Below are 21,560 nucleotides of genomic sequence, written 5' to 3'. Positions count from 1 at the left end.
CCTGAATTCAATCCCTGGTACCCACAAAAATAATTTTAATGAATAAACTTATTTAAAATTGCGTGAAGTCTCTAGGCACGGTGGTGCACACCTGTAATCCCAGCAGCTGGGGAGACTGAGGCAGGACAATCACAAGTTCAAAGTCAGCCTCAGAAACTTAGCAAAGCCCTAAGCAACTCAGCAAGACCCTGCCTCTAAATAAAATACTTAAAAGGGCTAGAGATGTGGCTCAGTAATTAAGCGCCCCTGGGTTCAATCCTTGTTACAAAAAAAAAAAAAAAAAAGCCTCAGGTCATGCAGAAACGCATATAAAACTTTAAAATGAATTTTGTGCTTAGATGTAAAAATATGTGCACATATTCAAAAAATGTAAAAAGTTATAAAAATCAGAAACACAGTTTATTCCAAGCATTTCATATAAAGAATACTCAATCTTGACCTCAGATTTCCAGAGTATAGGTGACCTCCCCCAACTCTGTATCTCCCACCCTCCCACCCATGGGATCATCTGTCTTCAACGCCACTAAAAAGTCATTCTTATGGACTAAAAGTTAGTGTACCCTCAAATTTGCATGTTGAAATCCTCCTATAATGATACCAAGGTGTGGGATTTGGGGAGGTGATGGGATCCTGAGGGTAGAGCTCTCATAGATGTTATTAGGGACCTTATTCAAAGGGTCCCCAGAGTTCTCTTTGGCTCTGTTTTTACCAAGTGAAAGTACAAGGAGAAATCAGCATTTTACAATATGAAAAAGAGCTGGATACCCGATCTTGGAATTCCAGCCTCCAATACTGTAAGAAATAAGTCTATGGCACTTTGTTAAAACAGCCCAAGAGAAGACTAAGATAGCCATCCTCCATTTGTACCAGAGATTCCCAAACACCAGAACCACGCCGGACTCTACAGAAGGTTATGCTGGTTATGTTAGTCTGAACATTTGCGTCATTGAAGGTGGGGAATGGATGTAGTTATTTGTTCATCTGAAACACCCAGGGGTCACTTAGCTCCAAACACAACTTGCTACAGGAACTCAAGTGGTGTTACCTAAAAGAGACATTTTACTGGTAATAAGCTGTGAGCAAATGAAATTCTCATGCATTTTGGTGGGAGATAAATTGGCACAACCCCTTTGGAAAATTGCTAGGCATTACCTACCAATGCTAAAAAAATTGATACCCTATCCAAAGCATCTCCATTGTTTGTTCTGAACCCAATAGAAAAAAAAATGCTTATGATTACCAAAAGATCTGCTGCATAAGGGAGCTCAACAGAAACTTTATTCATGATAATGGCCCAAATTCTAAAGACAGCGTAATCATCCATTCATAGCAGAAGAGGTAGCTAAAGTGGGATATAATCATACAAGGAAATATTATACAGCAATATAAAAGACAACATTACTAAAACATCATATAAAATGGATAAATCATAGAATAATATATGAATGAGAGGACCTGAGCACAAAGAGAAGACAATTCAGATGAATTATTTTATTTTTATGAAGTCAAAAATAACAGTTATCTTTGGGGTTTTCATTTCAAGGAACCCTTATTGAGTGTTGGAATGTTCCATATCTTGGTCCGAGTGGTAGTTCATAGATGCATAATTAGGTGAAACTGCATTGAACTACACAATTAAGATTTTTTTCTTGCAATTTTCTGTGTGTAAATGATACCGCAACAAAAATATCTCCAGAACAGTTACGAAAAGGAAAGAAAGCCACTTTTGTCCATTTTTGATTCGACTTCACTTCTTGAGCAGAAGATCCTGACTCGATGACCGAAAGGCCACCAATGGCTCAGTATCTAGGTGCTCACTCATCACGCTCCCTCTCAAGAAAGAATTCATAATGCCATCTGCCGTTTCTTTTTTCCACCTGTCGGGCCACCGTCTCCCATTCTTTCGGAGTAGAGTGCCATGATTTCAACTTGGGTCCCACTCCTTCTTGTTCTAGGACTCTTTGTTTGGGAGGAATTTATCTTCTTCCTAAGGCAGAGTTGGAATGTGAGCATCCAGAGTTGCACGTAGACACGAACTCGGCGTTTCAGCCTTTAAGTCACAGTGGTCAGTTCAGAGACATACATGTCACCTGGCCAGGTTGATGAGACTAGTGCCCAGGACTCTGATGGCACCCTTGAGAATAAGAAGTCCTTGCGCTATTATTTTCTGCTTCACTTTTTTTGCTGTTAAAACAGAATACCTGAGACGGAGGAATTCTACAGAACAGAAATTTATTTCTCGCAGTTGTTGGAGTCTGAGAAGTCCAAGGTCAAGGGTTCCGTATCTCGTGAGGGCCTTCTTGCAACATCCCCTCATGGCAGAAGGTTGAAATAGAATGAGCCCATTCCATAGGCCCTTTGTCTAAGGACCCTAATAGATCCACAAAGAAGAATTCCTAGTGGCTCTTGAAGGCTTTTCTCTTAATACTGTCACATTAGCAACACCTACATTTTTGAGGGGACATTCAAATGATTTAGCACCCTTCTTTCCACAGTGAATGCTCCAAGGACACTCTAAGCTCATTGCTATCCAGGAAGCCAAGGCGGAAAAGATCAGAACCAAGAGGAGAAGGAGAGACCCGGAGATGGACTCCTAATAGTTTTGCTCTAGCGTTATATCCAGCCATACCTGCAACCATGCATAAATCCATACTTTCCCCTATGTGAGCTGATAAATTCCTTTTTCTTCCCTTGAGCCAATTTGCATTAAATTTTTGTCACTTGCATATGAAAGGGTCCCAATTGTTACAGAATTTCTAAATGTAAGTGATGAGAGGAACTTGGATTTGCTCCAATAATAAATATGAAATGAAATAATTTGCACCCACTGAAACCTATAAGAAAGCTTACAACCCAAAGTTGCAATGGAGAGCCCTGCTCTCCAGGACTAGGTGTCCGGTCACTCCTCCTAATGTCTCTTTAATTGCCTTGGTTCACAGCCTTCACCACTGTCTGTCTTCATCCCTTAACTTATCCTTGATCCTGGTGAGACTATAAGAGAGGGGTCAGCAAAATACAGCCCACAGGCAAAATCTGGCCTGCCACCTGTTTTGATATGGTCTGTGAGTTTAAGAATGGTTTTTACATTTTTAAATGGTTCGGGAAAAATTAATATTTTGTTGCATGTAAAAAATTACATTACATTCACATGTCAGTGTCCATAAATAAAGTTTTATTGGAACACAGCCATGCTCATTTGTTTATGTATTGTCTGTGGTTGCTTTCGCACTATATCAGCAAAGTTGAGTAGTTGTGACAGAGAGTGTATGGCCCACAAAGTCTAAAATATTTACTATTTAGTCCTTTACAGGAAACGTTTTCTGACCCTCACTGAAAGTCTCAGGAGATGTGACCTTCACGGTTGAATGTCTAGCTCTGTGGCCCTGAATTGCCAACAACGAAAAGTATTTCTCTTCAAATAACTCACGTGGTTTTCCAAATTTTAGACAACAGGCATCTCAGGATATTAGAAGCATTTTTTTTTCCATTCTGTTTCCAAGACCTCACTCTGAGCCAAACAGACAGTATTCCTGTAATAAGACTTTGCTAAATGAAAACAAAACAAAAAAAGAAATGTTAAATTAGGTCACTGATCATTTTAAATCAAAAGCAAAAATAGTTCTGGAAAATGTAAATTGTCATTATTGTTTAAATGAGCTCTATTCAGGTTTCCTAAGAGCAGAATCTTACAGGCATCAAGGAATGTGAGCTCTGCCACAGACTGATGTCCCCCTTCCTCTCTGTGTCTCAGAAGCTGACTTATAGGTAGATGCTTGGGTTCCAGACTGCAAATCAGAGATTTTTTTTTTAAATGCGTTACCTTTTTTCTTTTCAAGATAGGGCAATAAAAGTTTACCTCCTGGGAGTTATAAGAATTACATAAGTTAACACTCTATATAAGTACTCAGAAGTATTAGCTTTTCTTATCGTCTTTCACTCCTTATGTATGAAAATAATTTGAATGACTTTTATTTGCTATGATTTTTTTTTTTTTTTTGTACTCAACTGTCACAGAGTAACCCACAAGAAGAGTGAATCAGCAACCATGGTTAGATGACTATGTTCCTTCAGATTCCAATCCAGTGGAACTCAGTTTGCAGTCTGGAATATATAAGACAGGAATTGTAAGGTATGTGTGCTGTGTGATCCACAGCTGCCAACCTTAGCCAACCCTCAGGTACCCAATGGGCTTCCTGTCCCACCCGGTCACCAATACCGCTCCTTTTAGAGTTCCTTTGACCTCCAAGTCGTTCAATCTAACACTCTACTTACTTAACCTCTCAAGGGCATTTAGAAGGACTGATAACCCTGTCCTTCCAAAGCTTCATTCTTGGTGTGGCTTTGAGGACACGTGAATACACCTCACCTATACTTCTTCCTACACCGGCCAATCCTAACTTTCCTTTGCCGGCCTTTCTCTTTCTTTTGCCAACCTCTTCATGCAGCAGGGCACACTTTTCTGTTCTCTTTTTATATACATGACCTATGTCACCTTAAACCACCCACTGGTTTTCACGTGCTCAAATTTCCAAATTCCTGATCTATTCTAAATGCCGGAACTCCATGACCAACTGCCTCTTGGGAGATCTCTTAGGTATCTCAGACTTTTCTTGGGGAAAACCTAATTTTTGCTTTCTTTTCTCAAAACTCCATCTCTTCTCAGTCTTCCCCATATTAGCGAAGGACCCTGTGTGCGTAATGAGAGAAAAACAGGAATCAAGGGTTTGTGATTTCCACCTCTGTGACAAATCACTGAGAATCTCAACTCACAAGGAAAGGTCTATGCTGTGCCATCCTCGGGGTTTCAGTCAGCTGTCTTTGGGGCCTGTGGTGAGGCAGGGCCTCATGGTAGAAGTACATGGAGAGGGAGAATCTCTCGCCTCCTGGAGATCAAGAAGCATAGAAAGAGAAGGGGGCAGGGACCAGGGTCCCGATACCCACTTTAAGACACAACCCCAGTGACTACGCTCCATTTAACCCCATCTCCCAAAGGTCACACCACCTCCCAATAGTGCCACAGGCTGATGACCAAACCTTTGGCACATAGCTTCTGGGGAACTTTTCAGATCAAAAAAAAAAAAAAATGACAAAGGATGACTTGAAAGTTTCATTTACCCATGAACGCTGCCCGGTAAGCACTTTTCCTGGGCTATCTCATTCCCTCTCATCTCATGGAAGGACAGATGTGAATATGGATAGACATACACATATGGAAGGGGATAGATAGTGATCTGTTTATGATTCCTCTGTCTCCCCCACAAAGAAGTAAATTCCTGGACAGCAGGGAATTCATGCCATGTCCCCAGGAGCCATAAAGAACATAAGGGATTAATACATAGTAAATAGATAGTATGCCTTGAGGACTCCCTAACCTTGTAAGGTAAGAATGTCCCCTGGCCAGAATGAGGATGCTCTCAGGGATACAAACGAGGTAGGACTGAACCTTAGAACTCAAGCCAGTGTATTTTTAAGAAACATCTCTGGGCCAAGGCAATATAATTCAACATATGCCCTGTTTTTACTCCATTCTGAGACAGATAGATTGATTGAAAGATGATAGATGATAGAGATGATTGACAGATGCATTGATACATAGATTGATAATTAAATTGGCTCATGAAAAGTAACCATGTGGATGTTTGTTTTTTTTACTCTGCCAAAGGATCATGTTTATTTTCTGAAATTTTTATGCCACAATGACTTGTTTGGTGTCGGGTACATATATTCAGATGATCAAAACTTGCCTGAGAGGCGTGGCAACAGAGTATCTCTGTCCCTTCCAGTGATCAGCAAATAGTATCCTCACCATGTGACAAGTCCCTGCTATGCTCTGGGACAATACTAGGAGCCGTGTACAATGCCTGCACTCTTGGAGCATAAAGTCTAGTGGACATCCAGTTTGGAAAGGAAGAAGTAAACCTGTCTTTATTCACAGATGGAATAAATAAAATAAAAATACATGGAAAATCCGATGGAATCTACCAAAAAGCTAATATAACCAACACGTTCAGGGAGATTGCAGAATACAAGAGCAGTGCAAAAGAGAGATCTGTGTTTCTACATACTGGTGAAAACAATGAAAGTAGTAATTTAAAAACATCATTAACAATAGCACCAAAAATATGAAATAGGGATAACTCTGACAGTAGTTTTGAAAATCTTACGCAACAAAGTATTGTGAGAGAAAGTAAAGACCTAAATAAATGAACCAATGCACAGATTTTGTGCATGGGTTAGAAGACATGAAGCTATCCAGATGCCAAATCTCCCCAAATAGATTTAACCATATCTTGATCAATCAAAATATTAGCAAGATGTGCTTAGAAATTGATAGGCTGACTGCAAAATTCATACAGAAATGCCAAGAACCTGGACTAGACAAAACGATTCTAGAGAAAAAGAAAGCTGGAAAGTGATTTAAGACATAAAGCTACAATGATCAAAACAATGTGGTATAGTCACAAAGATGGATGAATAGATGGATAGTATAGAGTCCAGAAGTAAAATTATACATACAAATAGATAATTTTGTTTTGCAAAGGAGTAAAAGCAATGCCCTAGAGGAAGAATAACTTTCAACACATAAAAAATAGAGCAATCATGGGGAGGGTGCACTGGGGCAGGAAAAATGATGGAATGAGATGGACATCATCACCCTGAGTACATGTATGACTGCCCATACGGTGCGAAGCTACGTTGTGTACAACCAGAGACATGAAAAGTTGTGCTGCAATTGTGTACAATGACCCAAAATGCATTCTGCTGTTATATATACCTGATTAAAATTAATTAATAATTTTAAATTTAAAAAATAGAACGATCACATATTCATATGCAAGAAAATGAACTTGTATCCACACCTTCCACCACATGACAAATTAACTCAAAATGAAACATGGATGTGCATAATACAATGTAGAACTGTAAAATTTCTGGAAGAGTCCATGGGAGAAAGTCTTTGTGACCTTGGATTAAGCAAAAGATACCTTAGATACAGCACCCAAGCACAATCCATGGAAGAATTAAACTAATAACTTCTACATCGTCAAAACTAATTTATGCTCTTCCAAACACCTTAAAAAATGAATGAAAAGAAAAACCACAGGTTGATAGAGAAGGTTTGCAAAATGCAAAATCTGATATAAGACTTGTATTGAGGGTATGTATAGAACTCTCAAAACTTGGCAATAAGGAAATAACCTAGAAACATGGACAGAACATTTCACCCAAGGGGACTACATAGATGGCACTTTAGCATGTGAAAACATGCTCCACACCACTAGTCACTAGGGATGCAAATTTAGACCATAAGATATCGCTAAGTATCTGTTGGAATGACAAGAAAGAAAAAGAAAAACAAATAGGCACACTAGAACAACCACACTCAACGGAACCACACTCAATAGAACCCTGATGGTGGGAATACAGAATGTCTACATTGGTCCCGCCATTCTTCTTGTAGGTATTAACCAAGAGAAAATGAAACATGTCCATACAAAGATGTGTGCGTCAATTTCCACAGTCTTATCAATATCAGCCAGAAACTGGAAAAAAAAACAAAAACAAACAAACAAACAAAAACACCTCACATGCCCACCAACAGATGGGCAGATAAAGTGTGGTAAATCCACATAATGAGATGTTACCCCCAAAATAAAGAAAACTGAATGATTGAAATCTGTCATAGCATGAATCGTAAAATAATACTGCTGGGTGGGTAAAAAAAACATGCAAAACAGAGACACACAGTATGATTTTCTTTATATAAAGCTCTAAGAAAGTGCAATGTAATCTATAGTGACAGAAAGTAGATCAGTGGTTGCCTGGGGATGGATGCGGAGGGAGAAGTGTGAGGAATCGATTAACAAGGGGCAACTTTTGGAGGCGATGATGTGTTCCTTTATTGATTGTGGCGATAGATTCACAGGTGTGTACAGATGTTGAAACTTATCAAATAAACTACTCCATTTTAAATCTATATAGTTATTGCAGGTCAATTATAACCTTACTAAAGTTGTTTTAAAAAGTTTTATGCAGTGCACAGTGGTGCACACCTGTAATCCCAGAAGTTGGGGAGGCTAAGAGTCAGAGGAGTAATGTTCAAGGGCAGCCTCAGCAACTTAATGAGGCCCCACACTACTCAATGAGACCCTGTCTCTAAATAAAATATTTTGTAAAAAGGGGGCTGAGGGTGTGACTCAATGGTAAAGTGCCCTTGGATTCAATCCCTGGTACCAAAAGAAAAAAAAATTGTCTTATGGGGACAATCATCAATCTACCCAGTATGGTTAAGATTACGTAACTACTAGAAAGAAGATGAGATCCAGAGTTTCGAGAGGTTTTGGCTGTGGACAGAGACTTCAAGGAATACACAGGAAGCATCAGGTAAGTTGTCTTCTGAAGACAGTATTTGACTATATCTGCAAAGTGTTAACAATGTTGTTGTGTTTTAGATACTAGGTGTCTTCCAAAAGCTCATGAGACAGTACATGAGAGTTCAGAGGTGAAACAACTGTGTTATGAGAGTCTTAATTCAATCAGTGAATCAATCCCCTGATGGGGATTAACTGGGTGGTAACTAAAGGCAGGTAGGGTGTGGCTACAGGAGGTAGGTCCCTGGGTCATGCCTTTGGGGTATATATATTTGGTCCTTGTTGAGAAGAACTCATTCTCTCTTCTTTCTGATCATCATGTGAGCTGCTTCCCTCCACCACAGTCTTCCATCATGATGTTCTGCCTCACCTTGAGCCCCGAGGAGTGGATCCAGCCATCTATGGACTGAGATCCCTGGAACCATGAGCCCCCAAATAAACCTTTCCTCCTCTAAAATTGTTCTTCTTATTGATTGATTGATTTTTGGTACCAGGGATTGAACTCAGGGGCACTCAACCACTGAGCCACATCCCCAGCCCCTTTTGTATTTTAGTTAGAGACAGGGTCTCAATGAGTTGCTTAGCAGCCTCGCTTTTGCTGAGGCTGGTTTTGAACTCGCAATCCTCCCATCTCAGCCTCCCAAGGCGCTGAGATTATAGCCACGTGCCTCCCCATCCGGCTCTCGTCAGGTCTTTTAGTGACAGCAGAGATAGAGCTGACTAAAGCAAATGTGAAGAGCTAGGGAGGAAGGGAGTAGCCGAGAAGGAGGAAGAACATCCCCGAAAGAGGAGCAGCTTGGAGAAAAGTGTCTTAGTCCGGTGGGCTTGTTCAGAGAGGAAGCAGCGATGGTTAATTTTAGGTGGCACCTTGACTGATGGGATGCCTACCCAGCTGATAAAAATTCTTTCTGGTGTGTGTGTTTGAGGGGTTTCTGAAGAGATTAGTATTTGAAATCACAGGTTCAGTCGAGAAGGTCTGGCTTCACCAATTCACTGAGAGTTGAGCTAGAACAAAATTAGGGAGGAGGTGTGTATTTTCTCTCTTCTTGAGCTGGGACACTCATCTCCTCCTGCCCTTGAACATCATCTGGCCTTGGACTTGTACTAAATTACACTACTGGCTTTCACCAAATCTCAGGCTTCCAATGCAGCAGATGGTGTGATGTAACCTCTATAATCATGCAAGCAAATTTCCATAATAAATCTCCTCTTATATATCTAAATGTAGTTCCATACCTGTTTATCTATCAATTGATCAACCGATGGATCCATCCACATCTCCTACTGATGCTGTTTTCCTCGAGAATCCTAATACAGAAGCTATGATAGATGCCAATTCACTCATCTTATATTTTTTTTCCTGCTCAGAGAGCTTTGGTGGATAAATGGACAAAACAGTTCATGCTCCAAAACTGTTGGCTTGAGTGACCCTCGAGTCCTCTTGTTGTCCCATCACTCGTGTATCCATTTTCCCTACAACAGCCAAATGCACCCACGACTCGATCAGGTTCCGCCTCCATCCTGAACAGCCCCAGGGACCCAACCGCATCCACTGAGAGGCTGATGTGGGTTTTAAGCTGGGTGACCGTCCTGATGGGAACAAACACAGTCACTAGCACAATGCCCATACTTTCCGTGTTGGGTGGACTCAAAAATGCTGCTTAAGCTCCCTGAACTTCAGGTCCTTACCAATCCATAGTGTCTACATGGTAGACCCTTCCTGATTCTAATTCCTGGGCTTCAGGGGAGGAACGAGTGAGACCAGAAGAGCAGAAGTTCTTTAGGGATAGTAAAATATTTTTTAAGTGCAAAGGGTATTCACCAAAGAAGCACATTGTTTCCAGGTGGAGCTTCTGCTGGCCCCGCAAGATGCCTTGCAAGGTTGGTGGGTGCACACATCAGGTGCACACCTGCACCCTCCTTTGCAATATCACCCTCCCCATATTAGAAATCTCTGGAAAGCTATTCCCTTCTTAGGGAGGAGATCCCATCTAATGACTAACTGATGGAGGGTGACAGAGACCAGACCCCTTCCCTGAAGGCCAGACAGCTCTGTGGTGTCATTCGGCTTCCAGGACTCTCCGTGGGATCGAACTGAGGCTAAACTCTAACTGGCTCCACAGCTTTGCCTGGCTTCTCGCTGATGTGCACCATCTCACACTCTCCTCCAGGGCAGGTCTTAGGTAAATCACTGGCCAAGACCCCTGGACAGTCTGTTTCCGGAGAACCCCAGCTAAGACCCCCATCCCCTGAGCCTTTTTAATGGCAGTTTTAGTGGTCGGTGCCATTAAGACACCCTGCCTCAGACCACCCGGAGGATCCCTCTGTCTCCTTGCTTGCCTCAGAACACTGGGCCAGGGACCTGGCTCACTCCTAGATGTTTTGTTCGCACTCTCTTTTCAAAAAAAAAAACACATTTTCAATAGCTTTAATTTAATCAAAACATTCTTGACTGAGATCATTAAAGCCTCTGAGAGAGGCATTTAATTCTAAATTCACCATATCCACGGCATAGCAGTTGAGTAACTGAAAAATCAACTTTATGTCATAATAGTTTGTTAGAATGTTTGTTTACTCTTCATCTGAGACACGCTAATTAAAACAAGAGGCCTTCACAAGCAATCCAGTTAGCAAATAGGATGGGTTAATAGATAAGGAATGGCTGGTGATTACAGAGAAGCCCTTATCCCCACCCACATGGGCTGGGATTCAGGGAGAGCCAGGGGAAGTCCCGGTGGGCTCCGGCTATTCCCTGGGGTTCTGCAAAGTGCATTTCTTTGTCCATCTTCTCCCTCATCAACGAGTCTCATGAACATCTCTGAGATGCTCTTTGTTGGGTCTCTGAAGATCGTGAGATCTTCTCGCATCCATCTTGAAGGGAAATGATGAAGGACCCTTGTGAATCTATTCGCTAGGGATACCTGTTTCCACTTTTCCCCTGGACTTGGCTGGAAGTGTGTGGTCCCCATCCCTGCTAGCACTGGCTCCTCATTCAGGAAGCAGAGTTGTCCTGAAAGGTCCCTCAATAATGGCTACTCTTCTTTCGCCTCCAAAGAGACTGGACCAGCCCTCCTTCTTTCTCACAGATGCACCCCTCATGTTCTGGAAGTCAGAGACAGGGATCTTGCTGCTCACGGAGAGCTCAGGAACACTTCCAGACACACACACACACACACACACACACACACACCTGAAGGTCCAGATGCATTTGCTAAAGTACAAAATAGTAGACTCATGTGCTGGCAGTGACCCTTCCAATATGGCTTCTCACCCATCTGTCCATGTCCGTCTTTATACATGATTGCTCATCCACAAACAATACTTTCTCCCTACTTTTCTTTCTGATAAGTGCAAGGACAATTACCCAATATTCTCATCTGATATTACCCGGGAACCTTTCCTTCTGGTGCTTTTCTCTCCCTTGAGAGCTCTGAGTGTTCACACCCTTCTTCACCCTGAGCCATGCAGGTCCTTCTCTCTCCCTGTTCTTCCCTACCGTGGGCTCAGGGCCAGGACTCTTCACCTTCCCACCATCTCCAAGATGGCAGAATAAGAGGAAATCATGGAGACGTCACTTAAAGAAAGGAAACTGAGGCGGAAAGACGTGATTGAAGCACTGTCACATTGCCGGTTAGAAGCCTCAATTCTGGCCACCTTGCAATTTTTTAATGTACAACCTGAATTAAGATGTAAATAATCACAGGCTGATTCCAAGTACATTACTCATTTTTGTGTTTTGTGGGTTCTCTTTGTGCAGAATTTCAGCCTTCAAGAAGTTAAAAGACTAATATGGTGGGAAATGTCATGGTTTCATCGGATGCAAATGTGAATTATGAACCTATAAAATGCTGTGATCAAAGTATTAAGAGAGTCTCTCTTTGTTGTAAGATTTGAGAATATGTGAAAATGAAAACTTGCATCACTGTGAACATGTTGGTCTTGAATCAGGCTCATTTTGTACACAAGGACTTTGAGGAGGTTGTAATTGAGGTGGACAAGGATCTTAAGGAATCTTTAAGGGCATAAGTGGCATTACTAATGCCCACTATCTCCTACAGCCCTGGTCCAAGGACGAGGTGTTTGGTAAATGTTGAGCACAGAAAGAATAAATGAATGGATGAATGGATGCTCCCACTCTGAAGCCCTGCATCTTCCTGTCCCAGAGCTGGCCCTGGGCAGAGACCCACTGCATCTCCACAATCTGCATCAGAATGCCCCTGTGACCTGTGAGCCTCTCCTAAAGGGACCGCGGTCCCAAGGGTCTATGGCTTCCTAGCAATGAGCACAGGCTCAATGCTGCCACATTTGGAGGTCTGTATACCAAAAAGGAGAGACAGAGCCAGAAAATGGACCAGGAAACTAGCATGCCAGTCAGAGGAAGGTACCCTCCAGCTAAAGATATTTCCTGACTTCTTATCACCATTAGGGAAAGTCCGTCCTTTGACCTCAGCCTTTTCTGTCTGGAAAACCCTGACATTTTTAGCTCCCTTAAGTTTGCGCCTGCTCCTAGTTTCTGAAAGCCACCATGGAATGGTATTTGGAACCAACTGTCTCCTTGTGCTTGCTGGTATTGATTGAGTGCTTAGTACCTCTTGGGTTGTTCCCTAAGCATTTGAACAGATCCCTTGTTAAATTTTCCCAATAACCACCTAAGGAAGATACCATGATTTTTATTACCCAGATGAGTAAACTGAGGCTCTAAAGGTCAAGGGTTAGCTCCCACAGCTGGGTCTGGAAACCATTTGGTCTCATACCATTCACGCTGTCTTCCCCTCCCATCCTCGCCCCGGGTTCTGACGACACACACTGTGGTGGTTGCCCTGGTCTTCCTGGGAACTGGGTACACCAGGTAGTTGAGCCTGGGGGAAATCTGCTTCTTCCTGACCAAAGGCCACAGCAATCCCCATCTGATGGCACCGAGCCCTTCTGATGGACAGATGGCCCCTGACCACTTACCAGGTGCCAATCGTACTTCTGACTCCCCCAGCTGGGCTCCTCATACCTATTTATTCCAGTTCCTGGACCTTTTCTTACTCCACTTCTTCTGCCTGGAGCCCAGCCCAATCCCTTTTTTCACAGTTGCATCCAATCCCTGCCTCCCCAGTGTGACCCTGGTCACTTCCTTGCTGGTCTTCCATATTGGTGTTTGGCAACATCTATGAAAGATCTTGATGGGGAAAGTGTATTTGGAATAATTCCACAGGGACATTGGGAGCAGGGTGCACCAGAGACCCGGATTTTATTTTATTAATATAAATTAATTCCAACTTATAAAACACTGTGACTGTTTTCTGCCAAAGAAAGCCTATCCTTGGGGCTGGATGAGGCTCATGAACCAGCAGTTTGCAACCTGCTTTCTGAGAGCAGGTGTGCTGTGCATGTTTCCCCCCAGGGTCCAGGTCTAGACAGCCTGGCGTGAGTCCCCCAACTTTCTACATGGCTGACTTGGTTTCTGCCCAAGAAAGCTCTGGCCCCCTTTTAAGGATGAGGAAGGTATAGCTGATCACTTTTCCTTGACATTCTGACCCTAAGAAATCCCCCAGCCCAAGCAGATCACAGAAATTATTCCTACCTTTAATTCTTTCCTTTGTTTTTTTATCTCTGTTTTATGTTTATCACTGTGTTTCTGTCTGTGGCAAACCATCACAGAACTTTTATGAAATACCGGAGGGAAGAATTAACTAAATGCATGACTTAAATCGGTTGGGAGACCATGAGTTCAAATCCCATGAGGTCAGAGAACATGTCCTTTTCATTCTTGACCTTGGCCCTTCTTTAGGTCCAGCGTGGCATTTGTATTTCTCGGTGTTTATTGGTTGCAGGTAGCAGAAAGAAACTCTGGTTTGACATCATTCAAAGGGGGGGAAAAAAAAAAGCTCTTTGAAAAATTTTTAATCTGATAATATAAAGAAGTAAAGAAAAAGGAAAATAAAAAGCCAAGACCCAGTTTGGGGAAGGAAATGGAATCAGAACCACTGCTAGTCGTGTTGGAATCTGATCCGGTTCGCAATCTGCATTGATGAATGCCCAGCTCTCAGTGTTCACTGATGAGGACTCGAAAGCAGAGGTCGGTATGGCTTGGGTAACATTTTCTCTCTTCATCCGTCTCTCCAAGATCCTTCCAGAGAAAGGGAGAACGAATGCTCCAGAGAAAAATCTGGGTGAAATTTACAGAAAGAATAGATGTGCTAAATGGATCTCGTTGAAGTGTATTGAACTGAGCCAGACCTGGTAGGGCTGGAGAATCTGGCCTGGGAACATTCATTCATTTCTCCATTTCTGGTGAATCCAATGGGACCCATCAGAACTGGAATAAATCATGACCCAGGGAAGGAGCCCTTACTCAGGAAGTTGGAGAAAGGAGAAAGCAGAGCCTCCCAGAGATTTCTTCCCAGTTCCAGAATAGCCTGTCTGCCTGGTTCTCTAAGGGACACGCCTTCCGCAACACCATCCTCAAATACCGCACCTTCTCCAAGCATCTTTCTTGGCCCTGCTCTGAGATTCACATCCTTGGGCATGCTCTGTATCTTCCCGTGATGCTGCAGAGTTTGTCACCCTCATCTCAGCCCCAAGGTTGTCACAGCTCTTAGACTCCATAGTGTGGGACTCGTGGCTTAAGAACTTGAATCGGGAGCTGCAGAGTCCTTGGTCAGAGTTCTAGTCTCTCTAGTTGTCAGATTTTGAATGGATCTGATTGGCCTTGTACATCTCCATTTCCTCATCTGTTAAACAGGAGTAATAATAACCAGCTTTTAAGGGTGGTCCAGGGGATGAGGTCCAGAGTGAGAGGACAGAGTGCACTGGTGACTTTAGGTAGAGGGTCAGGGAAAAGACTCAATGGGGTGGCATTTGAGCAGATCCCAGAAGTAAAGGTGAGAATAATGAGAGCATCTGGCAGAGCCTGGTCCACACTTGCAAAGGTCCTGGGGAAAGAGCATTTGCAGGAGTCCAGCGTGGGTGAGAAGGAGAGGTTAAGAGTGTCAAGAAGCAGACAGGATCATGTAGGTCTGTCAGGTCATAAAATGACTGACTTTCACTTGGAGTCAAATGGGAAGCCCAGTGTGCCTGAGCTGGCCAGTGATGGCACATGTCATACGTACTCTGGCTGCTGGGTGGACAATGGTTGGGGTGGTGCGGAGGACTCTAGTGAGCAGAGAGATATCTTCCAAGAGTATTTTGACAGCTTCAGGCAGAAATGACCAGAGTTACCAGTTAGGTGGCTGTCATAGTAGTTGCTATCTTAATATCAGAGGGCCATGGTAATAATATCTGCTACTGTAGCAGTGGTTAGTGGGTCAGGAGTAAGTTATCTGTCATCCCACAGCACTGAGGTTGCCATGCAGTATTTGCATGCTGCTCATCTGCATATGGTCCATCTGCATAAGGCCTCCCAGGGTGCAGCGGGAGTGTTGGAGCAGCCTTTGCCTGATCCCAGGAAGCTGTCGCGTAGGCCTCAGCCTAGGCTATGGGAGAATGTGCTGGATCCAAATTCTCACTGTTCAGATTCAAGCCCAGCTTTGCAGATGTCGATTTCATTTTTTCTAGAAAGTTTTCTCACCCATTCCAGCTGCAGTGCGGTCTTCTCTACTAGGGGGCTCAGCAGTGTCTGTTTCTTCCACAGAGCAGCTGTTACCCTCACTCAGGATGTGGCCTGGGGAGGCTGGTGCTGTCTCTCTCTGCTCCTCCTACTCAGACTATTTCCTTTCCCCCTTGGATTTCTCTTTGTCTGCCTACGGGAGCTGCAGAGAGCTCCGGGGGCTGTGCAAACAGGCCCCTCACTCGGGAGAGGGATCTCGAAGCCCCAGCTTCAGAGCAAATTCCATAATCAACTAGACTGAGTGATGTGTTTAGGAGGCCAAGGCTGATACTAACTATAATTCACATTCCCTGGGCACTCTGCTCCGTAATAAAGCCAGGATGTCAGCCAGCCCCAGCCAAGAGCTAACATACCTGTTTGAACTAGTCTTGTGCCAGTGGAAACACGTCAGAAAAAAGAAAAACATTTAGCCAACTGTCTAATGCAAATGGGTTCTTTTCAACCAAATGAAGAATGATCACCTATATATGGCCATAGGAGTATATTAAATGTTAATACGTAATAACACATTGAGCCACTCTTCTTTGGTGTTCATGAAGTAATGTCCCTGTAAATACATTCAGTGACAAGCTTTTAGACCCTGCCTGGCCCACCTAGAGTCAAATCAGAGCCGAGCAGGGCTCATCGGGCTGAATGCACACCCCCCGCGCCCCCCCCCCAGGATGTTTATGTATTCGGTGTCAGAATATAAAAATGTTTAGCCCTGTCTGCATGGAATTAAGAGGTAGGAATTTCTAAGTGACCCTGTTTAATCAAAACCTCCATTGAAACACCATTTAGCACAAAACCCTATCAGCAAATTTCAAAATACAGATTTCACTGGTAAAACAGCCCCCATGTTGCTGTTTCCTAGTCAAATATGTATTTAGCCCCCTGAGAATCCTTTTCACTAAGCCAAGCAGCTCCAGCCTGCACAATGGTTTAATCGTATATTGTTCTCCGAGTACTAACCCTTTACAAATCATATGACATAAAAAGAAAAATAAGTAACATTGTAAAGACAGTAATGAGAACTGTTGAGCTAAAGTGCCTCTTAAAGAAATCCTAATAAATTCCAGAATTTCTAGTCTTCTGGCAAGCTTTCCATTTAGAACAAAATCAATGATCAATGGCTGCAACGAGCCAGCATTAGGCTTGCATGCCTCCGGAGCAGGGAAAACTCATAGACGAAAGATGACATTTAAGGAAAAAAAGCTGACATTGAGTCCATCACTGTCATCGCTTCTGCCATAAAGCAGCTTCAAATATTAAAACATTTTTCATCTGTGCTGCATTATTGGCACCAGAAATTGTTTTCTCTCTGTCTGGTGTGCACTTGAACTGCAGCAGCGCTCCCCGGAGACTCCGGATTGTTACCAAGGCCTCATAACATATTGGCAGTTGACGTGGTGGTGTTCATGTACACTTGCCACTCACAGGGAGCCGCCCCTCCCCCTGGCCTGCAGATGCAAACCCCGCGGTTGCACGGGGACTCTGGCTCAGTGACTCGGATGTTCAGGCACAGGGCCAACGGGCAGAGGTGCACGTGGCCTGTGGCTCCTGGATTTTGCTGATAGCCTTCCCTCCCCACCCCCGGCCACACCTCCACCCCTGTGCCTGTCTGGTACCCAAGCAACCCCTGCTCAGAACTGGTTTCCGGCAGGCAACCTCCGTCCCACCAGGACTTTACAGCCCTCTGGGCTTAGGAGGCTTTGCCCAAACAGAGGAAAGTCTTTAACACCAGGCAGCCATAAGCTGCTTTTCCTCACCCTGGCAGCTCGGGTACTGGCTGCGTGCAGGGATCTGCATTAAGATTCAGGGGAATAAGGATGGCTCAGCCTTCGCGCCTGCCCACATGGCACTCGCTGTAGAGGGACAAAGAGGGTGACCTGGGGAGGTGCAGCCGTCTCCTAGAACCAAGTCCACAGCCTGGTGTGGCTCTTGCAGGGAGGTGGGAGGGGGGCGGTGCTGAGTGGTGTCACAGAAGACACCAGGAGGATCACTTGGAATATAAAAAATCTTTCCAGGGGGCCCTCCCTGCTCTTGGTGCTGGACATCCAAGGAAGGCCGTGAACCCTGAGCCCTAAGAAAGACACCGATAGGACGTGCACATAGAGAAGAGAGATGATCTGGGGCTCCTGGCACTGTGCTGCTCTGTAAGAGAACGGGGCCTCCAGAGAGCCCTGTCCCTCATTCTAAACACTCCTTTGGGCTTAGTGGGAGGGTGAGGCTTAGGGAATAGGAGGCAATGCCATCCCGCAGCCCCTTCAGGTCACAGGATCTAGTGTCCATGCTAGATCCAGCTCTGGATTCCAGGAGCTGCTGTCCAGGGAGGAGATATGACCATCATAGTGAATCTCATAAATATGTATAAATATCATGTGTCAATCAAAAAAAATTTAATTTAAAAAAACTGCAATTTAGGGGAAATGTGACAGGTACAGCAGAAGGGTTGGGGTGAACCTACAGGAGTGATGGGCTGGTTAAAAGGAACACAGGGTTCCAAGTATGTGGTATACAGTATGAGGTACACGTGGCCTGTGGCTCCTGGATTTTGCTGATAGCCTTTCCCCGTGCTTCATACATACCAGTAACTTTGAGGAAATGTTGAGAAATCCACAGGTATAGGCACATCTACTGAGCTACTTTCTAAGTCACTTTGCAGAGCAATAGCTGTCCTCCTTGCTATTCAAAGATTGTGCAAGGGACTAGCTCCCTGCCTCCAGGGCCACCTGGGACATTTTCCTTCCTATGTGCACGTTCCCAGGAACCAGAAGTTCAGGATGATCCCTAAATTCCTTACTCTCCCAGAACATTCATTAACCAACTAAAGAGCAACCCAGGGGCTCAGAATCCACTCAATATTGCAGGAAAGTGTGCACATTTGCCTCTCAGGGAGCATGGAGGAAAGGCCAAGGAGGGGTAGGGAGTGCAGTCACCTCAATTCCAAAGGCTGCAGTGTGCCCAGGCAAAGCAGCACCACTGAGGGCTATGAGACAGGCTGCGGGCGGGCGGGGGGAGTGAAAGCTCCTTCAACTCCTCCAGCCAACACACAGGGTTCAGCTCCCCTGAGGATGGAGCTGTTGAAACCCCTGGGCAGACAGACAGAGGTCGGTTTGGACAGGAGGGGCCACAGCCAGGTGTAAGGAAGGCTGGCATCTGGCTCCTGTCTCCCTCCGGCCGACCCGTCCAAGCAGGTCCCAGCCTCCCAGCATTTAATCACGGTCCCCACCGTGCAAAGGCAGCAGCTAGGGACACGCGATGCTGGCGGTTCAGGCAAGTGGAGGGTGGATTATCAGGGCATTTAGAAGCAGGGGAAGGGAAGAAAAAGAGCAGGAGACGGGAGACCACACAGGGAGACCGTGCACAGAGCCCACCGCAGCCATCTGCCACGACTTCACATGCCGCTCCGGAAACTGACAGACACCGCTTTAGCAAGGCCCAGCCCGTCAGATGAGTCAATCAATCAAAAAAATTCTTATGAAACTTAATCATAGAGGGTCGTGTTAGGGAGTGGGGAACAGATTAAATTACCACGGTATTAGATACGGGAAATGATTTCTGTCAAAACCATCTTTACTGCAATTATAATATGTTAATTATGTATTTCATTAAGTAAGTGGATTAGAGTCTGCACAGATGAAATCATGTGGAGGCTTTGAATCATTTGCTGAGCACGGTGGGAGGACTCCTGTGAATGGAACCCGGTTAATTTGGAAAACTTTCACAGACAGAATATGATATTTTTTCCCCCCTCTTCTTTGTGACCCTTGCCCCAACCATAGTTAGAGGAAGCACGTGGCTCCCGGATGGCTGGGAAGCGCCTTCCAGGTCGGCCTCCGTGGAGATGAGATCGGCAGACGAGGCCTATGTGCTGGGAGTCACTCGGAGACTCTTTTTGTCTGTCTTCTAGCTTCTGGTGGACCAGGAGATGCTGAGACCCTCCAGGAGTATGGGTGACTCTGCATCCCTGCCTGCCTGCACCATCAGTGGGTGACTGACGCACTCAGGGGACCACCGTGGCTAAGCCCCTGTCTGGCGTCCATTGTCTTTGGGCCTCCGTGGGCTTTCTGTCATATTGCATGCATCTGCCTTTCCCATTTAACCTTTGGAGAGACCTTGTCCGTGGGGAAGAGGGTCGAAAGAGTCGGTGGACTCTCATTGAAATGCAGAAGGCTACCCAGCCTTGGATAAGATGGCTCACCGTCCATAGGGCAGACACACCAGATGTTGGATAGAACGTATTTCAAGCCAACTCATGGAATCCTCTCTCACCCGGGGGGCCCTGCTGTCCTAGTTAAAACGTGAGGGCGGGCTATCTAGCTAGCCGATTTCCAGGCACCTTTGTTGGTAAAGCTATATCCAAAAAAATGGGCTGAGATCATACCCTGTACCACCAAAGCCCTCTTGGATCATCACCCATGGACCTTCTTTTCTTTATCCACACTCAACCTCAGAATCTAGAAGACACAAGAGACTGCCCATCTGGGTGCTAGTCCAAGGAGCCAGAGGACACCAGAGGGCAAACAGGTCCTCTCCCTGCTTCAGAAGCCCTCCCAGAATTCAAGGAGCAGTTGAGTCCATAAAGAAAGGGAAAGAAGAGTTCATCATTATCTTTCAAAAAAAAAAAAAAAAACCAGAGGTGTCCAGTGCACATGAACTTCCTGGGTCCCGAGTCTTGGGTTATCAGTAAGAACCACAAGGAAGTTGGGACAAAGGGGAGGAAGGAGAGGAGGCGGCGGATGGGGCCGGCCTGGAGAGCACGCGGTGTAAGTGACGGGAAAAGGTTGGCTGATTTGATGAAAACCCCATCAGCCTCTCTGGGGAGATATTACTTTCCTCATTATTCCACTGATTGGCCTTATTTCATCTGAAGAATGCCGCCCGTTCCTTACAGGCCTGGCAAGCCTCTTTAACAATATCCAGAAAAAAAAAGAAAAAAGAAAAAAAAATCTATCACCTCCTTCATCGAAGCAACAAGGAAATGATCAGGAATCATCTTCTTCCACCGGGATCCCTTGAGAGACCCACCGCAGACCCCTTTTTTCTGACCCAGGCACCCATTGCTCAACCTCCCCCAGACCATGGAATAAATCACTTCCATGTGGCGCACCTAAGACGCTTGGGGGGAGGAGCTTGTTTTCCCCATGACAGTCAGTGGCCGAGGACATTTTATAAATCCCATCAGGAGAACAAAGGCTCAGGCTGGGACCTCAGCAGGCCCCTCTGCACAGAAGCCAAACCCTAAAGTGATGGGAGGATTCAGGAAGAGCACTTTTTTTTGCAAAGAGCGTCTGTCCCCAATGCGGGAGAACCCGCTCCTTCCCTGACACCACACAGGGCTGCGCTTCCCAGCCCAACAACAGGAAAGGAAGCACAAAACACACGTGTGAAATTCAGCCCGAGACTGGCGTTATCAATGGCCTGGAGCCTGCAATAACTGTTAATTAAGTGCATTTTTTTTTCATTATTCTTTAGCAAAGAGGTAAGATTTAATGATGTAAGTTAACAATGGATGATAATTTAAAGTGGTGACAATAGTTTAATTATTCACACACACATACAAAAGTTAACTTCATAACTTATTTCTTTTGTCAGAACAAGTTCATTTA

The sequence above is a fragment of the Ictidomys tridecemlineatus genome, chromosome 15 (genome assembly GCF_052094955.1).
Source record: "Ictidomys tridecemlineatus isolate mIctTri1 chromosome 15, mIctTri1.hap1, whole genome shotgun sequence".
Classification (NCBI taxonomy): Eukaryota; Metazoa; Chordata; class Mammalia; order Rodentia; family Sciuridae; genus Ictidomys; species Ictidomys tridecemlineatus.
The sequence above is the reverse complement of the archived record's forward strand: the minus strand, read 5'-3'. Positions refer to the sequence as shown.